Source organism: Hyaena hyaena, unplaced genomic scaffold (assembly GCF_003009895.1).
Source record: "Hyaena hyaena isolate Hyena2069 unplaced genomic scaffold, ASM300989v1 scaffold_241, whole genome shotgun sequence".
Lineage (NCBI taxonomy): Eukaryota > Metazoa > Chordata > Mammalia > Carnivora > Hyaenidae > Hyaena > Hyaena hyaena.
This window is the reverse complement of record NW_024080875.1, coordinates 481450-498696: the sequence shown is the minus strand read 5'-3', so window position 1 is coordinate 498696 and position 17247 is coordinate 481450. Positions and strand designations below refer to the sequence as shown.

General features: G+C 39.4%; 1 pseudogene; it reads left to right on the top strand.

Moving 5' to 3' along the window:
* Positions 1-8982, top strand: part of LOC120239940 — a 36283-nt pseudogene extending 27301 nt beyond the window's left edge.
* Positions 8983-17247: the final 8265 nt, after the last annotated feature.

Here is a 17247-nt window from a genome sequence, read left to right as displayed (position 1 = left end):
ACTTGACTTCTGTAAACCTTCATTTCCTTATCGAAAAAACAGAAGCAATTCTATTAATGACCTAAAAGGGATGCTGTAAAGATTGAATTGGGCAGTCCATGTGAGATGCTTAGCATAGTCAGTTATTATCTAAATGGTGGTGATATCATTATTCTTTCTTCCCAGAAAGGGCTGCCACATTTGATCTGGCTTGAAACCCACCCAGACAAACAGCATTTAGTCCTTACACTATTCTGTCCACATGAAGATAAAGAAAAAAAATCAACAGGCAGCAGATATTATACCTTATACGCATATCACATATATACATATCATACTAAAATAATGTTCCACCGTCTGTTACTATCCCATGATACTCATTAACTAAGAGAGTTTAGAAATGGAAAGAAAGTTTAACATTTAGGTCTTTATACATTTTGTTAGACATTAGATATAGTAAAAGTAACAATAAGAGCAGGAGGAGAGGAAAAGAGTAGCTACAATTTTTGCATGCTTTCCATATGTCAAGTAGCATGCTCAGGGCAGTTACACAACTAAATGCTACCAACAAGTATTTTTTGCCCCTATTTTACAAATGGGGAAACTGAGGCTTAAGGAAATTATGCAACTTTCCTAAGATCACACACCTGGTAATTAGACTTGAATCTAGTATATTTAATTACAAACTTCTGAGCTCAATCACAAGGATAATCTTCCCAACAACTCCACAAAATAGGCATTACCTCAAGTGTTACCCAAGGTTAACACGTAAGAGTAAGAGTCTTTCCGTGCTGGAATTTACAAAATCTTTTCTGCAATAGTCAAACCCTACATGTTATTTCTGTGATGAGAAGCTGATTTCATGGCTGCACATTAAAATTACATGGACAGGATTTTAAATATAGCAAACCTCCCTACAGAGATTCTAACGTACTGCATCTGAGCAGCTCCAAGCCCAACCCAGTCCAACTGAACCAGCATGGAGAAGCACTGCACTAAATGATGCCAAGAGCACCCAGTGCTTCTGAATAGACTCTCAAGTGGTTTCTCCTTCCCTTCAGCTCCTCAGAATTTCTACTCCATCCAGCAGTACCTACAGCTCTCTTCCTGGGCTTGCTCTTCTCCCTCTCATGGATTCTCTGCTCTGCAACCAAAGACCTTAAGTCACTTTCCTGGATCATTCACCTCCCTCCCCCTCACCTGAAAGCTTCCTAGAAAGCTTTGGTGAAAGCATGCTCTATTCATTTGTTTCAGTGAGTTTGGGAAGCCACTCTCTGTGGTTTCAACAACAAAAAGAGGAGGGGAGGAAACAACAACAACAAACAAGAAAAAGGATGCTCACAATTACCATTCATTGTTCCTGAGAACCTATCCTGTAATTGATTTTTAAGAAGAAAGGAGGGGGTGCCTTGGTGGCTCAGTTGGTTAAGCAACTTACTTGAGCTCAGGTCATGATCTCACAGTTTTTGAGTTTGAGCCCTGCATCGGACTCTGCACTGGAGTATGGAGCCTGCTTGGGATTCTTCCTCTTTTCCTCTCTTGCTACCTGTCCCCCACTTGCATTTTCTCTCTCTCAAAAATAAATAATTTTTTAAAAGAAAGAATAGAGAAAACCTGCCAGACTCCTCCTGCCCCAAAATCACCTGAGAGGAATTTTGCTGAGTGTGTTCTGGATACAGGGTCATCTGTATCTTGGAGAGCAAATGACTGCAAGCTGTAGCTTCTGTTTTCTAAAAGTTACATTACATCATCTGTGGAAGACTTTTATTACATGGATCTTCTTGCTCTAAGAGTGCTCAGTTCTTAAAAATCTCAGACCCTCTAACTACTAAAAGAAAAACCACACTGATTTTGTTCAGCAGTAAAAACATATAAACATTTGGCCCCAAACTGACATATCTAGGGTTTTTGCTTAAAATGATATACCAGGGTTCTTTCTACTGACTACTCCCTTAATTCTTGTATACTCACAAATGCCATACAATTCTGAAAATACTTCTTTTAACCTATGTAAGTCTTTATCTTCCCATTTTAGTTGTTTATATCCACCGCAAATAGCTTGCAGAGGCATGAGTCAGTGTAAAACTTGCACTACTTTTCACCAATAAATCCACAGAAAAGGACTTTTGAGATGAAGTGACTGTTCTCTCTCCTCATATTTGACAGTTTAACAATTATGCGGCCACAAGAAAAGCTTTAAGCAGCTCAACCTTCACCTCTGCTTTTGGTCAGAATCAAGAATGAGACTAATGATCTTGTCTGAACTACCTGTAACCGATTCCAACCTCTACTTTTGCAGTTTTGCATCCAAGAAGAATCTGAGATTTTAAGCAGAATGTAAGAACTTAAACCATGATATTGTTGTACAGTCTCCTCTTGAAAGGACTTTGGCTTGATTCATGTGTACCTCATTATTAATTTACCTTTTGCTGCAGAGAAGAAAAGAAAAATGCCGAAGAGCCAAATCTCAAAGAGGCCTTACTAAACAAAATGGACGGGTTTACCCTGCTGTTTCTCAAAAGAAGTCCCAGAAGAGTACAGAATTAAGAACAAATTGTTTCAGCAACACAAAAATGTTAGTAAATTAAACAAAAGCATCTAAACTGGGATAACTAGCCATTTAGGGATAACTTGCTGACTTTAAGAATTTTGAAATCCAGGACATCTGGGTGGCTCAGTCAGTTAAGCGTCTGACTTCAGCTCAGGTCATGATCTCACGGTCCGTGAGTTCGAGCCCTGCATCAGGCTCTGTGCTGACAGCTCAGAGCCTGGAGCCTGTTTCAGATTCTGTATCTCCCTCTCTCTGACCCTCCCCTGCTCACTCTCTCTCTCTCTCTCTCTCTCTCAGAAATAAATAAAACATTAAAAAAAGAATTTTGAAATCCTAATTTATAAGTTATATAACTTATTAACTATAAAAAGTCATCAAAACCATATTTATTGTAGTTATTATCACCGTCTAGAAAAGACAATAAAATGAGTGAGATGTACTCAGTTTCACAGATGAGGTGGAATAAGTTGAAATCAGAATCAATCAATAAAAAGATGGACGTCATTTTAGTATTTAAATACACTTGTTTAATACTTCTCCATGGGTACAAATATATCTGCACGTGTGTAAGATACAGATGTACAACTTTTTCCTGGACTGATAATCATGAACAGTTATGTTTAGTTTTAATTTCATGTTCAGTTTAAAGCTGTCCAATTGAGCTTTCTAACCATACACTAGTGACAATTTCTTTTTAATAAAACAAGTGTCAACTGGGCAGTAAGGATATAGCCCATTTTAATTTTTTTCTATTTTCTTTTTTTTTTAATGTTTTATTTATTTCTAGGAGAGAGAGAGAAAGAGAGAGAGACAGCGTGAGCAGGGGAGGGTCAGAGAGAGAGGGAGTCACAGACTCTGAAATAGGCTCCAGGCTCTGAGCTGGCAGTCAGCACAGGGCCCGACGCGGGGCTCGAACCCACAAACCGCGAGATCATGACCTAAGCAAAAGTCGGACGCTTAACCAACTAAGCCACCCAGGCGCCCCTCTATTTTCTCGTATTAAACACTGAATATATGCTATTTGAAAATTAAATATCATTACTTGTTCTATTTTTAAAAATTGGGGTGCTGTCTGGGTGGCTCAGCCGGGTAAGTGTCTGACTTCAGCTCAGGTCATGATCTCACAGTTCGTGGGTTCAAGCGTCACATCAGGCTCTGTGCTGACAGCTCTGAGCCTGGAGCCTGCTTCGGATTCTATGTCTCCCTTGCTCTCTGTCACTCCCTGACTCACGCTCTTGCTCTCTCTCTTTCTCTCTCTCTCAAAAATAACTAAATGTTTAAAAAAAAATTTTAATTGGGGAAGGAGGCAAAGTCATCAAAGTGAGAGCCAGTTTTTAAAAAACATTATGCAAGATATTCTCTAAGAATTCTAACAGATTTTATTCTGTTCACATATTTATTTCATTACCCATTAATGACCAGATTTTAGTTTTGTATTATATCCTAGTAAAAAAAAAATCTGAAAAAAGCACCCAAGACCCACCAGAATACATAGTTTTTATTTTATTTTGTTTTGTTTCCAATGCTAACAAGTTATTATATGGTCTTATTGTAAGTAGAGACATGGGAATGGCAAGAGGTTTGGGGAGGAATCTACATTTTCATGAACTGTACTCAGAGTTTGAGTATAGTATGCTGTTCCTCACAACTATGAGTACTTTTGTACTTCCTTATTTCTCACAAAGTATAATTGTTTCATGTTTTCCATTGTTCAGTCCCCAAGAACCTTCACTGAAGAACCAGCAGTCTGTGCCAGGTTTGAATTCATCATTAGCACCCAGGGTAACCTCAGTCCACAGAATGTAAGAAGACAAGCGAGGCAATGTTTGTGGAGTCCAGCGGCTGAATCTGCTCCACAATAGAAGAAATGCCCCAATTGTCCTTCCTAAGCAAAAATTGCCATGATTCCCCATAAACAAGCAGTTGTCCGCTGACTGTTATAAATAGACTTTAATATACAACCAGCTGTCTGAGAAAGTTTATAACTTGACCAAAGACACAGTAGGGAAGAGAAATGGGAGGTTTCCACATAGCAGGAAAATAGCTTGTCTGCAGCAAGTGAGATTGCACACAGATCCCCCATTTAAAATATGTTAGCATGCCCGAATTCAAGCTAAAATTAGGGGATAGTACAATGGGCTTCATGTGGGAGTCTTTTCAATAGAGACTGCATTCTTCTCTGATGGGCACCCTTGAATTCAGGATTGTGAAATAAGTAGCAGTTACCAGCAGACATCCTACAAAGTGCTGGTCAAAGAAGATATTTTAGAAGATACAGAGCAAGACGCACCAGTTTGGCTGTGATAAGAACTAACCTCTGTCCCTGTCTCTTACCCATTTCCTGTACTGCTTTTCTTTATCATTTTGAAAATGATTCTCCTTTTTTGCCTTCTTTCCCAACCTCCCCAGATAAGAACTCTATGAGTGAGTGTTTTGAACAGTTTATTTTAACCAGACCCAATCCCTGGGGCAAGATGCAGTCTCAAAAATCTGATGGGATATGACAGAAAACAAGGCCCAGAGCAGCCAGCCAGAGCACATGCCTCTCTGTACTGCAGAAGGATCCCACCCACGGCTGCTCTGAGTTCTGACCAGCCAGCCGGAGATAATTGGATGTGGCTGAGACTAAAGGTAGATGTGGTACTGTTGCAAAGCTCAGTAAAACAAATCAGGGAAGGACAAACATGCCTCAGAGAAATATGGAAATAGAAGGCTGAGGACAGCAGACAGACATAGGAAAGCAGAATCTAAAAGGAAAGACTTACCAGAATGTTTCTCCTTCCTCTAAAATAAATAGGGTATTAATACAAGAAAGACTAGGAAAGTTTAATACAAAATTGCATACTGCACACATTTTTAAATGTACATTTTCCCAAATATCTCTGAAATACGCTTTGAGAATGATTTTCTTTCCAAATTAGTTCCTAGTTTGATCCCCTCCCTCTAAAAAATTTTAAAAAAGATTATAAATTTTTTTAATCACTTAGATAAAAAAAAAAAAAAAACTGTCATGATTGCTTTTGAACTATCCAGAGCTAGCAGATCATTCTATGATCCCAACTTACCCTGAAATTTACATGAGTGAGAAAGTTTATGTTTAGTTTAAATTGGAGATTTTTTTTCCTTCTGGTTGAGACACATGTAATTTAACACCAGGTCCTATTTAAGAATTACAAGTTCTATTTTCAAGACTGAAAAACTTTAAACTGAGTAGGCAAGAGAATGTACCCTTAGAGATGTACACCTGAAAGATCTGAGTTATTTATGATGTCCTACTACAAACTTGTAAATGATTTTTTTTCCTTGGAAACTGCCATTCCTTAGTTTCCTTTCATAAAGCAGCACTTCCCTCAGAGTGTTGTAATAGAGCTAAGTGGGTGGGAGAGTGCCTTATATATGGCACTCAGGATTGTACTCTAGCACAAATTAAAGCACTTTACAACTGGACATTGCTTTCTTTTTCTCCCATGGTAACTTTGCACCGTAGTATTTAAACACAAGTACGCTATACAGCTTGATGAATATTCATGAACTGAACATACCCATGGGACCACCACTCAAATTAAGAACATTCCCCACCCCTAAAGGAGCTCCCTTCATGCTCCACTGTGGTCACTACTGCCCTATGTGCCATATTTTTAATTGTGGTAAACAGACTAAAATTTACCATCTTAACTGTTTTTTTTTTTTTACAAATAGTTTATTGTCAAATTAGTTTCCACATAACACTCAGTGCTCATCCCCAAAGTGCCCTCCTCCATGCCCATCCCCCCTCCCCCTCATCTTAACTGTTTTTAAGTGTACAGTTTTGTGGCTTTAAGTATGTTCACATTATTATGCTACTGTTACCAGCTTCTATCTCCAGAACTCTTCATCATCCTTAACTGAAACTCTAATACGAATTAAATAGTCTCTCCCTACTCCCTGCTCTGCCCAGGCCCTGTCAACGACCATTATATTTTCCACGTCTATGAATCTGACTATTCTAGGTACCTCATATAAGTGGAATAATACGTTATTGATGCTAGTTTTGCCTAAGAGACACGTATCCAACATAAAGGACCATGACCCTGGTACTATGGTTAAAGAATGTTATTAATGATAATTAAAAAGCTTAGTAAAAATGCTGACATGTTTTCCAGACCTCATCAGTTTCATTCAACAAATTAAAATAGTTAATATAAATAATATTAAATAATTAAAAATCTAATAACAGAAGTTTAGCAGTCATTAGTCAGAAAGCTCCTTAAATGATGAGAAACTTAACCTTTCTGTCAGACCAAAGGCCCACCCCTCAACCTAGGGTCATTCTCCAGCAACATCCTCCATACTTAGAGATTCCCAGGCTCTCACCTAACACTGGCCAGTAGCTAAGGACTTAGCGTCCTGAACCCAAGCTAACCCGTGACAGAGTACTCCAAAGAGGCTGGCAATGCTAAAGGGTGGCGAACTGCCATCCCAAGGTCCAGATCAGCTTTGGAGCAGCCCCAGGCCGATGATACAAAGAAGCTCAACAACAGGGGAATAGGTTGTATCCCAACCAGACACCTGTTCAACAACACAAGTTTGCCCAAGGGCAAACATACACCCATTCCAGCTCCTCCTTCCCCACCTAAGTGACCTCGAAGGTGGCACTAATCCTGACCCACACACAAGCTAGGGCAGAGCAATATTCGAACATTCAGACAGAACAAGGCTCAGCTCCCCTCAGTGAGGAGGTGATGAGAATGGCAGTAGAGGTGCCTCCACCGTGTGAGACGAGCATGATTCCCATAAACCCATCCTTGTGACTCTGCTTCGAGACCGAAACCAAATTTCACCCTCCCTCCCAAGCGCTCTTGTCACCATGAGAACGAATGCTGGTCCCTCACTGGAGTCCTGAGACATGAGTGGCTGCGGGGATCACTGGGAGCCTCTAGTATTTCCAAAGCAGCCACACTTTTCTATCAGCAGCCCTTGAAGGAACACAGAACAGGAGGGTGGACACTCTGATAGCCCATACTTACGGGCATCGGTAAACTTAGGTGGTTATTTACACGACCTCCACCCCCACTCCCACGAAATGCTACCAGAAAGCTTCTGGAACATTCCTTCCCTGACAGGACCCAGACCACCAGCTACTTACTTGTGCACCTGAAAGTAAAGCCACGTCATCTGGCAGAAAAGATGTCGTTCGCGTAAGAAGGCAGACTCCAAATGGGATAATCCAACGGCTCTACCCAGGAAAAAGGCATGACCAAAACCCCAGAGCCAGTCGCTCCCGTTCAACCTCGATTGAGTGGGGCTGCGTGAGACACTTAAGCGCGGAGGCGACGCTGCGTGCTGCCGGAGTAAGCGGTTTACGCATGCGCGGGTGCTGCACCGCCCTGCCCTGTGCTAGACCAGGAGCTCTTGAGGAGAGCGACGACGGGGGCGTCCTGCGCGCGTCACTTCTCACCTCTATTCCCGCCGTCCCGCCAGTGTACTTCCTTAAAGGAGGATGGGGGGCTTTCTAATATATTCTTTTTAATTTTTTATTATTTTTTTAAGAGAGAGAGGCAGACAGAGCATGAGCACGGGAGGGGCAGAGAGAGTGGGAGACACAATTTGAAGCAGGCTCCAAGCTCCAGCTGTCAGCGCAGAGCCGAACGCCGGGCTTGAACCCACGAACAGCGTGGTTATGGCCTGACCCAAAGTAGGATGCTTAACCAACAGAGCCACGCAGGCGCCCCAGGAGGCTTCAGGGAGGCTTTCTAATGGGAATATCCTGAGTGTTGCATGGATGTAAAACTCATTTCACTACAGATGGTTGAAACCAAAAAAGCCCTCATGAACCAGTGTGGGAAACCAATGCCAGTTTATGACCAGGACCAGGGCACCCCGTTTGAAATCCTTACGTTGCTCCACCTTGAGAATGCCTCCAAGTGGGAGTTCTTGGCCAACTTGCATATCATAGCTCTGCTAAATGTCTCACAGTGAACCTTGGAGTCCTGCATGACCCACCTCCAGTACAAATGGATTCCGTAGAAGACAGGCACACTGCTGACTTTGGCTCTCACTTCAGGAAGCAATAGGCTTCACTGTCTATGTCAGGAAAAGGGAAGACAAGGTCCTAGTCCACTGTGAGGCTAGGATCTCTCATTCACCCATCATCTGCATGGCTTACCTCATGAAAACCAAGAAGTTCTGCCTGAAAGATGCCTTTATTTACATCAAGCAGAGGAGGAGCGTGGTCTCCCCCAGCTTTGGCTTCATGGGCCAGCAATTCCTGTGATAGGAGTCTGAGATCCTGCCTTCCACAAAACTAGGCTCCCTCCTGCCAATGAGAGGCAGCCAGCTCTTCATTCATAGCCCATTTGCAGACACTGAGCCCTAATATGTAGGGTTCCTACTGCACGTTTCCTTCCTCAGTGCTGGCTCCAGTGCCCACACATTCAACAGTCTCAGACCTCAGTAGAAACCCCATGGCATAGCCACAGCCTACAAAAACTGGGCTGGGAGAATGAGCCCAACCCCCAAAACTGTGATTTTATTTTTTTAACTCAGATATTTCATACCTGTGCAATACTGAAAACCTCACTCTTTCCCACTGTGGGTGATAATAAATAGCCACCAGAATTGCAAATGAACTTCACACCAACCTTAGGGATAGGTTTTGGGGACTGAAGGAAGTTCAGGCCATTAGGAGAACATAGCATGACATAGCTGACTACTATACTTCCAGAGCTGGTGCCCTCTCAGGACTGACCAGTTTGTACAACTCCTAATTCACCTTTTCATTTTGAGCCTAAAGTAATAGATAACCTGTAGCAAAATGGAAGAAAGCAGTTGCTAGATCAAAATGATCAATTCATTTTGAGGGAGCACAATTTCCACCTTACTTTAACTTTGGCAATCTCAGAATCAGTCTCCGTTGCTTTGGGACATAGGCTCATCATCATCCAGTCAGTAAAATAACCCAACAGGGTTTGTAGGGACATAGTCTATATGCTGATTTGAAACTTTAAATGTTTTTGAGACTCTTTCATGAGTCCAATGGAGGTAATTGGTTGGAATAGTAGAGACACTGATCTTTCTGGGTGTCCTGTCCCTGTGGATTCTTTCCTGACTTTGGACTTTGCGTGATTCCCTTTCATACTTGAACCTTTCTTATTGCGCCTCTCCTCAAATCAGCTCTTGTGTCATTTGAAAAGAGTTCTTCAGACCTGAGACCAAATAATTCCTTTGAGATGGTAGCAGTGGGTGGAAGTAGAAAAAGAATACTTACTGTGCCTGGGTGGCTCAGTCCATTAAGTACAACTTCGGCTTAGGTTGTACTTCATAATCTAATGGTTTGTTGATTTGAGCCCCGTGTCAAGCTCTGTGCTGGCAGCTCGGAGCCTGGGGCCTGCTTTGGATTCTGTGTGTCCCTCTCTCTCTCTGCCCCAGCCCCACACATGCTCTGTTTGTCTCTCTCAAAAATAAATAAACATTACCAAAAAAAATTTTTAATACCTACTGATAGGTCAGATGGCACTGAAACAGTGATTTCCCCCAGCTAGTTGTCCTTACATGTGCTTGTCTCACCTTTTACAACATGTGTTTTCTTCTCTGACTCTGGGGGTTGTCTTCAAGCTGTTGACTTCTGGAATTTATAGATTTGACAATGTGTTACACGTGTTACTACTACTTTTTTGTGTGCAGTTTATTTCTTCAAGGGAAAAAGCAATAATTCCATAAAATCCATATGAATATGAAGAAAGGCAGTATGTTACTGGTTGTTATTGTTGTTGTTTACAGTGTAAGATAAAAATAGTAAAAAGAAATAATCAGAGCCAGAAGCACAACAAACCAAGGGCTACCACCTCCTATGACCACCACTCCACGTTAGGCTTACTCTCTGAGGCTGGGCAGCCTTCCTCACAGCCTTTATCCTTCTGCACAGGTGTGGGCCCTTTTCTAACCACAACAGTGCGAAACTGATTATGAATCCTGGAAGAATTGAATTCAGGTAAGAGAATTTCATACTCCCCAGGTGGCATCAACACCTACTCCTGTTTATAGAGTAGTGATGCAAGAAGTAATACTACAGAGTGTTTCTTAAACTAAACCCAAAAGCATAAGTACCCAATAGTAGATAGATGCACTTATATGGAAGGCGCTGGCAACCAACACAGATGTGGACAGTTTACAAGTTACAATCTAACCCTTTGTATTTGTAAATAATAATAACCATACCCTCCAGAGCAGTACTTCTTGGACTTTAGCAAGAATTAGAGTCACCAAGAGGATTTGTGAAAACACAACTTGCTGAATTCCCTTTCCAGAGTTTCTGATTTAGAGGTCATAGGTGAGGTCTGAGAATTTTTCTAACATGTTCCCAGGTGATACTGGTCCTGAGACTACAGTTTGAGATCAACTAATCCACATCACTGTACCAGACTAGTGGCAAGAAGATGCCCACAAAAGTGTATGTCGATTCACTGATAATAGGCTATCCCTGGTATGTTTTGCAGGTCTGAAATTCTTAAAAAAAGAAACCTTTCAGGTAAAAAAGGATGAAATTTACTAAATCTAGAAATATCAAAGAAAGTATCCATTTAAGGAAAATAGCATTTGAAATTCATACTCCCAAAATTCTGTTTTTCTTTAATTTTTAATGTTTATTTAGTTTTGAGAGAGAGAGACACATACACACAGTGTGAGTGGGGGAGGGTCAGAGAGAGAGAGACACACACAGAATCTGAAGCAGGCTCCAGGCTGTGAGCTGTCAGCACAGAACCTGACATGGGGCTCGAACCCACAAACTGTAAGATCATGACCTGAGCTGAAGTCGGCTGCTTAACCAACTGAGCCACCCAGGCGCTCTCATAGTCCCAAAATTCTTTTGTTTTGTTCAAGGAAAGGAAAAATCTGGATCTTCAAAATTTAAAAAAAAAAAAAAACAGTAAAGATATAAAGAAGACAGTACAGGATACCTGGGTGGCTCAGTCGATTAAGCATCTGACTTCAGATCAGATCATGATCTTGCAGTCTGTGAGTTCGAGCCCCATGTCAGGCTCTGTGCTGACAAGCTCAGAACCTGGAGCCTGCTTCAAATTCTGTGTCTCCCTCTCTCTCTGCCCCTCCCCCACTCACACTCTGTCTCTCTCCCTCTCTCAAAAACTAAATATAAAAAGAAAAGAAGACAGTACAGTCTTCTTTATGCATCACAACACTTTTATGAATATCGTAGGAAAGGTCTGTCAATTAAACATTCGTGGTTAGTCATACTTCATTAACAAATTAACCAGAAGTTCATAAAATTTGTTTTCCTTAAAAGACCAAATCACATCGGCACACCTATATAATTAAAAGAAGAGAAACTTGACATTTATTTACTCTCATTAAAAAATTCAGAGTATATCCAAAATTATGTAAATAAATATATGGAAAGTAATGATAATCAGTACATTCCATCTTTAGAATGCTTCAACAACATTAGCTAATGAACTCACACAACAAGCTTTTGAGATAGGTGTTATTTTTCTTGTTTTGCAGATGGAGAAACTGAGGAAGGAGGAGGTAATGACTTGCCCAAGGCAGGCATGAGTCAGCATCAAATGCAGAATAGACTCTATGTTGAGACAATTGCTATGGATTTTTGCCTCTTAACAACCAAGAAAACGAAATAAAACCAAAGGAGAAAATAATTCAACTTAGGAAAATGAGTGTTAGTAAAAGGAATAGGTTTTTTTTTCAAACTAAGAACAGAATTTCCAAAGCTAATAATTTGGATGTCCCAAACCTTCCCACTAATTACCACCATCTCCTCTATGTTATCTTCCTAGTGAGAAGTTGATAACTCTCTCTTTGGACCTGAGAAACTTTGCTTTTTAATGAACAGGTTCTTATGGAACTCTAGTTAAATATGCAGTAAGCTTATGGAATTTCTAGCAAATATGGCTTTCTTTTTGTTTACATAAATTAATCTTCAAATTATCAGTGAAAAAAAAAGAGGTTACTCCAGTGTAATCCCTAGACCTTCCCAAATGCCTTCAAAAGCTATATCAAGTGTGAATATAGTAAGTGAAACCCTTCGTGAATTTGTAAATTGCTTTAAATAAAGCCCTTCAATAATAATTTTGCAAGAGAGGCTTGTTTTTGTAATTTATAGCTAAGCAGCTGTTGTGGTGGTGGCATCTCCAGTTTCTTTTACACACACAAAAAAATCTGAAAATGAGTCATGTGGACAGGAAGACCAGATTGCTTGATATGGTAAATGTTTTGGCATGCTTGTCTCATAGAATTTTTAAAGTCTCAGGAAAGTAAACACCAAAAAATATCATTCATTAACCATCAGACTGGAAAAAATGTTCAACTTATACTCCCATGGATTTTTATATTTCGTGTGGATTGACACGTAATAGCTAAGTGTGTGTGATGAGCACATAGATTAGCAAAATACAAGACAATTTCTCTGAGGCCCTGCAAAGACTAGTACATACCTCATCATGGCTGTAAGGATAGACTTTTCAGGTGTTTTACTCTGGTACACCTCTGGTATGCACCATTCACTTTAGTCTACTTGGATGTGGCAAGAATCAGAAGCTGATGAAAAGTACATAGTTACTGGGGTGCTGGGTCTGTCTCTCTCTCTCTCAAAAATAAATAAACATTAAAATAATTAAAGTTTAGGGGCGCCTGGATGGCTCAGTTGGTTGAGGGTCGACTTTGGCTCAGGTCATGATCTCACAGTTTGTGGGTTAGAGCCCTGCATCAGGCTCTGTGCTGACAGCTCAGAGCCTGGAGCCTGCTTCAGATTCTGTGTCTCCCTCTGTCTCTACCCCTCCCCTGCTAACGTTGTCTCTCTCTCTCTCTCTCTCTCTCTCAAAAATTAAAAAAAATCCAAAAAAATTTTTTAAATTAAAGTTTTAAAAAAAGAAAAAGAGCATAGTTACTAATATGCTCAGTATATTCTTGGCACTTGAGGTGATGTACGTAAATGTGCTTTGTAAATTATAAATTACAACTCCCTTCTGTATACAGAAGTGTCATATGCTTCAGTAATATGATCATATCTAAGCTTTTGAGTGAATACCAGTAAAAGAAATGAACATATACCCTAATATCTATGTATATTTTAATCACTAATAATCTATATATGTGTACTTCTCTGCTAATACATAGAAATTGAAAAGGGATAAGAAAGATAAATAGAAAAGAATTTCTAGTATTTTCTTTCTCCTCCCAATGGATTATCTTTAGAAACTATTGCCCTAGTGGAAAATTAAGTCTATTTTCAAAATAAGGAGTGATAATTATAATTAATTTATATGTAAATACTGCTAACTATTACTAATTCTAGTGCTTTACATTTATTAACTTGTTTTATCTTGATATCAGCCTTATGCAAGAAGTATAATTATTATCTGCACTTCACAAATTATGAAATCAAGTCACACACTAGTCACCTAACTTGTCTGTGGCCACACAATTACAAAGAAGAAGGGATAGGATTTAAATCCAGGCAATTTAGAGTTAGACTTTAGCTAATCTGAAACTCTGAATGCCTGGCACATTATTATCATACTAACCAGTAAGAAATAGGAGCCTCAATGCATTAGTTTCCATAACACCTTTATAATGGCATATATCTCTTTATTATAACTTGTTTTGAATATTTGTCTCTCCCACAAGAAGGAAAACACTTTGAGCTCAAAGACTGAAGTACCTCTGTATTTGAATCACAGTGCCTGTTATCTGGAGACCATCTGTTGAATAAATGGTTAGATGAAGGGGAAAAAAAGATTTTAAAAAATGGGATTTTCCCAGACTCTCTACTTAATAGGATATTGTTCCTATTATGTGTTACAAACACATAAAAAAAATAGCCTGATGTTATCCGAGCTCTTTCAGGTAGGAATACTGTCCTACCCGTGGATCTTCCAATCTTTTGATCCTAGAGAAACTGAAAAGGTGAAAGTAGAAAGGTAATAATGTTGTTTATAGAAATAATCTCTCTTGGGAGCCTTATTCATACTTTGTCTCTTAAAAAAAAAAAAAAAGAAACAAAAAACAGGGGTACCTGAGTGGCTCAGTTGGTTAAGCTTCTGACTCTTGATTTCGCCTCAGGTCATGATCTTACAGTTCGTGAGTTTGAGCCCCATGTCAGGCTATCCACTGCCAGTGTGGAGACTGCTTGGGATTCTCTCTCGCACTCGCCCGCTCGTTCTCGCTCTCACTCTTGCTCTTTGCCCCTCCCCCACTTATGCACATACTCTCTAGCTCCTCCCTCTCTTTCTCAAATAAGTAAATAAACATTTAAAAAATTTTAAGACAAAACAAAAAGAATCTGTTCTCATGTTCTTGAGTCAACAGGAAACCTATTTCATTACAACCTTCACCTGGATATCTGCAGGGAAAAAAAAAAGATGGATGAATGAATGACAGACTTGCCTTCTATGAAGTGGAATCCAGATATCCAGGTCTCAATCCAATCTTATTCAAGAATATGTGGTTACACTTCCATTATTAATATGATTCGTTACAACACACGTTACCCAGTCTGCAAGAATGATGTCCCCAAACCATGACATTTCATGTTTTCTTTTCTTCATTTTCAGTGACAGAAACCAGCACCAGGATGTTATCCAAATCTTGAAATATTCCCTCCTATATTTGAAGCTAGAAAAACTGCAAGGCACTCTCACCCAAACACACACTCTAATAAATGTGTGCTATTTTCACCACAGTTACTACTGTACATAGCTTAAGGTACAAAAGCCTCTTACAAACAATGACTGTTTAACAAATCTAATGATGTACTTAATGTAATGTAATGAGCCCCATCTAAATACTATATAATTGTGCCTGTTTTTCATTGCTTTATATTCTTTCAAATAAAAGATGATTTTATAGAAGTTGAATTCTGGACTTTCATTGCTATGATTACATATGTAATAATATTAACTATGTATACGTATTACATATAATTACATTATATATAATATTTTTTTAATTTAAGTCGATTAGTGTTGTTCTTTGGTGCTTCTTTTAGCAATCAAATGCAATTACCACTGTTCTGTAACACTGCCTATCAAACTTGTTATTTCACTCTAAGAGCTGTGCTTGTCTTGTCTTTATTTTTCCTTCTTCAGGACAACGTCCACAAGTGTTGCTAAATCTTTGCTGAATCGGATCACTATTAAACTACCTTGCAAAGGTAGCATCTGTTTAATGAGTAGAAAGCGAGTACAGTCCTACTTAAGTGTGGTTTGCTGGACCAGCAGAGCAGCCTTAACATCACCTAACAGCGTCGTAAAAAATACCTTCACCAGGGGTGCCTGGGTGGCTCAGTTGGTTAAACATCTGACTTCGGCTCAGGTCATGATTTCATGGCCCATGAGTTCAAGAGTTCAAGGCATATGTTGGGCTCTGTGCTGACAGCTCAGAGCCTGGAGCCTGCTTCAAATTCCGTGTTTCCCAGTCTCTCTGCCCCTCCCCAAATTGCTCTCTCTCTCTCAAAATTAAATAAACTTTAAAAAAGTTTTTTAAAATGCCTTCATCAATCTAAAGCAACATTCCCTGATCCCTTTTACCTATAGTAAAGGTACCATTTTGATCACCATTTATATATCTCCAATAGAGCAATTTGGGAGGGAAAAATAATTATTTAATGATCTCCTAAAATCCCAGCACTTCATAATAATAGTGAGTGCTACTATGTGCCTCACACTGTTCTAAGCTACATTTTGTGAATTAACACACTCAACCCTCCAAAAAACTCTGAGGTAAGTATTATTATTAGTCTTCATTTTGCACATGAGGGGAGTGAGGCGCACTAAGTAAATGAAAGGATACATCATCTCATGGATATAAAGACCCAATAAAATAGAGAGGTCAGTCCTCCCTCAAACTAATCTACAAATTCAGTGCAAACTCCAATCAAAATCCCCACTGAAAAATCATTGAACTCATAGTGGATCCTAAAACACATATAGACAAGGAAAAGCAAGAATAAAAACAAGAATATCTAAGATTTTGAAGAAGGAAAAAGAGAGCAAGATGATCCTCTTAGATATTAATCTGAAGATAAACCAGTGTGGCAGATAGATTAATGAAGCAGATCAACAAGTCCATGAGAACTTCACATATAACAAAGAAAGCTTCACAAATCTATGGAGGTAAAAGTGTAGTATTCCAATTAGCTCCCATATGGAACAGTAAATTAGACCTCAATAAATTAGGGACAATAAATTAGGCCTCACCCCACAACATCACACATTTAAATCTATGCTGGTTAAAGGTGTAAGTGTGAAAAATGAGACTTCCAAACTTCCAAAAAATCAAAATTAGGTGTTTAGGCAACAAGGGTACTACACACCAAAATTAAATGACAAATCACATACCAAGAGACATGCAATGTACTTAAAATCCAATATCCCTAGAGTAGATTTCTTAGAATCATACAAATCAACTTAAAAAGGGCTATCCAGTTTTTTCAAAGGATAGGAACAGAATTCATACAAGAACCATATAAGAAAAATATGTGAAAAAAATTCTCTTTCTCATCAGCAAACAGAAAAATATTTTATATACAAAGACTAGCAGAACATTAAAATCTAATAATGTAAACAAGGAGTACGTGGGGAAGCAAGCACCGTCAATATACTCTACAAAATTTGCTAGTAAATTTTAGTAAATGTCTAGTGAAATTTAAAATGCACATATTCTACAAACTAGCAGTTCTACTTGTATGAAATGATCTAGAGTCCCTC